At 58.2% G+C, this 6,000-nt stretch overlaps 1 protein-coding gene across 1 annotated transcript in view; it reads right to left on the reverse strand.

The window, feature by feature from the left end:
• Window positions 1-2,872, reverse strand: part of JARID2 (jumonji and AT-rich interaction domain containing 2) — a 260,567-nt gene extending 257,695 nt beyond the window's left edge. Inside the window, exon 1 of the mRNA XM_055322925.1 lies at window positions 2,806-2,872. The gene's annotated coding sequence lies outside the window, so the exon portion shown is untranslated. The remainder of the gene's footprint in view (window positions 1-2,805) is intronic.
• Between the last annotated feature and the right edge of the window lie 3,128 nt (window positions 2,873-6,000).

The raw sequence follows: 6,000 nt of genomic DNA on the forward strand, positions 1-6,000 counted from the left end.
ACAGCACAGCCTCTTGCAAAGCAAAGCTTTCCCTGAGTAAAGTTTCCTTGCTTTCCTTCCAAGATGACAACGACCACCGTAGCAAAGCCACACCGTCGGCAGACCTGCAAACAGAGGCGGCGAAACCCGTTTCTGCAGAAAGGAGGCGTCTCCTCCGCACTCGCCACCCCCTCCCCGGAACCCGAGAGGGGTCGGCGGCGCCCGCGGTCGCGGGTCCGAGAGCCCCCCCCCCCCCAGCGCTCACCTGCAGGGCAGCGCCGCGTCCCAGGGCGGAAGGCGGAGGCGCGTCGCCGCCGCCTCCTCCTCTTCGTCCTCCTCCCACGCCGCGGCCTCCGCGCGCTCCCTCCGCCCCCGGCCGCCCCGCCGCCCCGCCGCCCCGCCGCCCCGCCGCGTGGAACCTCCCGCCCGACTTCTGACGTCACGGAGGAGGAGGAGGAGGTTCCACCCGGGCCGTCCCTTTGTGACGTCACAATGACAACAGACCGGGCCGGGAGCGTCCGGGAACCCGGAGCAGCGCGGGGGGTGGAGGCGGGGGGAGAACCGGGGGGCGGGGAGGGGGCGCGCTGACGTCTCTCGGCTTAACCTGTTGCTCTCGAGACGGCGCGGGAGCCGGCGGGCGGGCAGGGCCGCGGGGAGGCGGGCGGGCAGGGCCGCGGGGAGCCGGCCGGGAGGGCAGGGGAGGGCCGCGGGGAGCCGGCCGGCCGGGCAGGAGCGCGGGGAGGCGGCAGGCAGGCCGCCGCCATGCTCGGCCGTGCGCGCGGCGGGGGGGCGCCCGCTGCAGCTGTGCGCCGCCCCCGCCCCTCCCCGCCCCGCCCCTCCCCGGGCCCCGCAGGCCGCGCCGCCCCCGCGCCGCCCCCGCGCCCCACCCACCCGCCTGCCAGCCCGCGGGCCGGCCCGCGCGGAGCCCCGGGCCCCGAGCCGCAGCCGCGGCCGCACCGCCCGGAGCCGAGCCGGAGCCCGAGCCCGAGCCCGAGCCCGCAGCCCGCAGCCCGCCCCCTACAGGCCGCGCGCGCGCCCGCCCGGCCCAGCCCAGCCCAGCCCGCCGCGACCCCCGCGCGCCCTCCCCTCCCCTCCCCTCCCCTCCCTCCCTCCCTCCCTCCCTCCCCCTCTCCCCCTCTCCCCGCCGCCCGCTCGAGTACGTCGGGCACTCGGGCTCCGCTCCGCTCCGCTCCTCTCCCCCGGCGGCCGCAACTCGTGCTCTGCCTCCCGCGGCCGCCGCCTCCAGCCCCGGGCTCTGCGGCCGGACGCCGGGACACGACACAATCCCCAGACCGCCGGCGACAAAAAGATCCCACCCCACCGCGCTCCCCAGTTCCGCGAGGTCTGGGAGGGGGTCGGGGGGGCGGCGGGGGCGGTTCTCGTCCAAGTTCTACCCCCTCGGCTTTGTGGCTGCACCCGGGGCGGACGAGCCCCGGAAAGGCGTCCGCGCTCCGGGGCGAGCTGGTGTCCATGCACTTCCTACAGCCCGACTTTAAACTAGTCCTTTGCATTCTACCCAGCCCTCTGCAATGCGGATGTATTTTAATTCTTAAATTCTTTGGGGAACAGCTTTTTAAGTTGGGCTTGATTATTTAACCTTGCATTTCTTTCATACTTGAAGTTTACGTGCCTAGATTAGAATCAGCCCTCGAGAAGAGGCATTCGGCTTTTTCATTAAATGTATTTTTTTTTTTTTTTACAAAAACCAGTGCCCCGAAGGTCATCTCCCATTACACACATCACACTGCTCAAAAAAGGGAAGATATGAACCACCAATTTGTCCACTCGAGTTAAATAAAACTTTCTTATAACGTTGCATTATTCCCGGTGTAGGTTCATTTGGGCTTTAAAAAAAAAAAATGGGTTCTTTGATTTAAAGCATGCAGCTAATCACCGATCACTCGAGTGCATATTTGGTTAATCCTCCGACCCCCTTTCCCCACCCTCCCCCCAAACTTAAAAAAAAAAAGCCATACACAAAACAAAAACACTCCCCATGCCAATCAAAACGTAGCTGTACTATGCACAAAACAAATTTAACTATCCCAAGCCATTTAAATCTCTGAATAATCACCCAATTTCAGAAGCCCGTTTAGCAGGGAGAATGTATTTGTAGTCACTTACACATGCATTCACATACCTACTTAAAAACATTAGTTATATTGTAGGTCTTTCCCCCTTCCCCCCCAAAAAAAACTGGAAACCATGAATTTTTAAACAAAACCAGTCCCATTATTAAAGTCAATCCCAACAAATGCATTCGCTGTAACATGATTCCCAACTGGTTTAAGCTGCGAACCAAATAAGCCAAAAACGACCACATACATTAAATTTGATGTGCCAGTGCAAGGAACAAGATCGCCATAATCGGACCCTCGATTGCAACTTAAAGGGTTTCCAACACACACTCGTTACACGATTTCCCAAATAACATTAATAATAATAACACAAGCTCATTTGCATGCAAAGTGCAATATGAGGCCAAATCCGCCCGAGAATGCAGTTTAGTTACATTACCGCAGCCCCCATAACCCCCCTCCCACTCCAAGCTCCACCAAAATCCCTAGCCTTTCATCTAAAACTAGATTATGGTTGTGTCATTCGAGGTCAATTTATTCACTTGAGGTATCGCTACACCAATCTGTTTTTTCATCCAAACTAGGCAGACACGACTTTGCCTGAAAAGCCCTTCTTCTGAAAAGAAAGAAGCAGCCTTATCGGACGCTGTGTTTAAAACCCTTCAGCTGCAGAATTATCTATAAACTTGACATTCACAGCCATTGCTTAAAACTGCAAGTCAAAGGACGTGTTGTTAAGAGCACTTACGTATTTCTTCTGAATGATATTCCTCTTGGGTCTTTCCTTGCTCATTCTGAGATCCAAATGCTGATTGCAAAAGGGGACAATTGCTTCATGAATTTAAAGCCGTCAGAAATTTGCAAAAAAAATATCCTGGTGGTTTTTTATTGTTGTTGGTGGTGGTGGTGGATCTTGTAATCCGACTTTTCTTCCTCTTCCCCCAAAGCCCGATTCGCCTTGAAATAAATCCGAAATTGGGAAGGAGGAGAAAAAAAAAAAAAGGAGCCAAAGACGAACGAAGCAAACAAAAAACAAAACAAAAAAAAATTCACTTTAGTAAAACACTCATAATGGAAAATTTCCCCCGAAAACACACACAAAAAAAAAAAAAAAACCGACGCCCTTCACTCCCCCCCTTTTTTCCTCCAAAAACTACATCAGCGAAACGTGAAGGTCCTTAGTGTCTGATCTGTAGTTACATCTTGGAAAAGAAAAGGGAAAGATAAATTAAAAAAAAAAAATGTTGGAAGTCACGTTTGTGCTGCAGCAGCAGTGCGAGCAGAAGAGTCAACTCCGGCGGCGGCGGCGGCGGCGGCGGCACCACAGCGAGGGCTCGCCGAGTCTCTTTTTTCCAAGCCCCCGAACCAATGAGAGACGGGCTAGCCAGCCCAACTTTAAATGGACTCTGCTTTTATACAAGTTAGGGCTCCTCGGGCAATTCCCCGACGGACGCCAGCCGAAAACTCCCACAGCTGAGCCGCCGGGCGCCCGCCTCCTCCGGCGCCGACCGACCCCGGCCCAGCCCGGGCGACCCCCGCTGCCCCGTCGACTAGACGCCCGCGAAGCTTCGACGAACCCTTCTCGGGCGACCCCTCAGGCGTCGCTCCCACGCCGAGCCTGGGAGTGGAATTGAGAGAGGCTCCCTAAGCCCAATGCATGGCACGCTCGGTCGCTCCACCTCACCCCCTTTTCCCCAGCTTGCCGCTCACCCTACGGCCGCCGCACGCCAGCCCCCGCCCCTGCCGTCGCGTCTACCTGCAGCCGGGCTGCTGGATACGAGTGCCCCAGGACGCCCGGCCCCGGGGAGAGCCGCCTATTCCCGGGGCACCTTAGAATGGTCCCCTTGATCTTCTGGAAGTTGTAGTCCCCCGACTACAAAATGGCTATGGCCACGGGAGCTGAGAACTACAATTCCCAGCCTGCCCCGCGAACCTGTCACTCAACTCCCCTCCCTCCTCCCCGCCCCCTCCCCCTCACCGGCCCTGCCAACAAACGCTTGGATGTGTCCCGCGTGTGACACTGCTAGAGGCTGGCTCGGGATTGGCCCGCAGAGCGTGTGGTCCGCGAGCGAGGAACTCCCCACGCCGGCCCGCCCCCGCCCCCGCCCCCGCCCCCCCCCGGGCCCGGCCCCCCCGCCCCGCCCCCCGCCCGCGGCGCCCCGCCCCCACCCGCGGCGCGAACTGCCTGTGGGATCGAGGAATCGCGCGCGCGCGCCGGCCGGAGCCGAGCGGCGGGGGAGGGACGCGAGGCTTCCTGGGGTGGGGGGCGGCGGCGGCGAGGGCTTGGAGCCCGTCCTAAGGAGAACTGGGCCACGCACCAAGAGGAATCCTCGGTGCGAACTAGTTGATCGGCGGCGCCTGCTGCCTGTGCCGCGCAGCCGGTGTCAGCTCAGGACACCGCCTCGCCGCTCCGCACGCGGCTGCCGCGGCCGGCCCGGGGTAGGCTGAGGTCACCGCGGCCGGCGCCCCGCACCCGCACGCGCGGCAAGGGCCACCCCCCGGCGCGGCACGCGGCGCGGAGCCGGCCCTCCCCGCGAGGCTGACCCCGGAGCCCCGGAGCCCCGGAGCCGGGGAGGGGGGCCGCCTCCTACCTGCCTCTGCCCCCCTGCTGGGCTGTCTCCTCCCGACGTGCAGCGAGGAGCAGGCCCCGCGCTGTCTCCGCGGGCCTCTTGGGCTCCGTACACAACTTCCCACGTCGTCCGCAGCCATTCGGCCCCAGAAATGCCCTCGCTTTAGGAGTGCCTGGGGGGCTCGGTCGGTTGAGCGTCTCCCTTCCCCTGGGGTTGGGATCCCTTAGGGGCCTCCCTGCTTCGCGAGGAGCCTGCTTCTCCCTCTGCCTCTGTCTCCGATGCATAAATAAATAAAATCTTTTTTAGAAATACATGAATTTCCTTGATTTAACTGTGGCTGCAGAGAAGTAATGTTTTAAAGGATCTCCTCTCGGGCTTCCCTCTGGGTAAATGAAAAGTGGGGTCACTCACACTGCCTTATGCTCGTGGCTCTACATCTTATTCTCCTTCCCATCGCGTGTGATTCTCCTTGCCTGGAAAGTAGAATAACTCGGGTTAACACAGTTAAAAGGTTAGTTGCAGCAGGAGGTTTTCAGGAGGTAACCACGGTCCAGAAAGGTCTCTTGACACTAGCGGTGAGAGACCTGGATTCAAATAATACTTTAGCCCTTGCTCAAAGGCAGCAGGTGGCTTCCGTGGGTTTGTCGCGAGCCTCGTCCACAGATTCAGGATGGCCAGGCCTTATGGAGAGGATTTTATTTATTTATTAATCAGAGAGACACACAGAGACAGACAGGCTCCCTGCAGGGAGCCGGGTACGGGAGTGGATTCCAGGACCCGGAATCATGCCACGAGCGGAAGGCAGACACAACCACTGAGCCACCCAGGTGCCAGGGAGGATTATACAATAATATTAACCGAACTAAAAACCAGCCACGTTATAGGAAGCTCTCAGTCAACAAAATAAAATGCCTTTTTTTCCAAAGGCTTTTTAATCATTACCCTACCTTTTTAAAAAATCTGAATGCCTTCTGAAAAAATTATTTTGTCCTACGTTCATTCCACAATCGGAAAAATAAATGGCCTTCTGTGCCTTAAGATTGCAAAACTTGTTTGCTGGTGCATTTGCTGGGGAGGACTGAACAGAACAGACTCGGCTTTTCAGGGTTGACCACCCAAGTGACTTTATGGTTAGGTTACAACAAGGTGTTTTCAGAAGATTTTCTGATCATTACGACCTGTACATTGGAGGTCTGCACTCCTCCACAGTGTTATGGTTTTAACCAGTTTTCTAGAGGTTTAATGTCGGATCTGTCATTCCCCAGGCAAAATATTAAAGAACAAAGGTGGGTTTCTTGGTTCCCTGAACTAGCCCGGAGGCTGGGCTTCTCTGTCCCAGGCATGCAAACCCCCCTGCTGGGCAACCAACTCCA

This window comes from Nyctereutes procyonoides, unplaced genomic scaffold (assembly GCF_905146905.1).
Source record: "Nyctereutes procyonoides isolate TBG_1078 unplaced genomic scaffold, NYPRO_anot_genome, whole genome shotgun sequence".
NCBI classification, from domain to species: domain Eukaryota; kingdom Metazoa; phylum Chordata; class Mammalia; order Carnivora; family Canidae; genus Nyctereutes; species Nyctereutes procyonoides.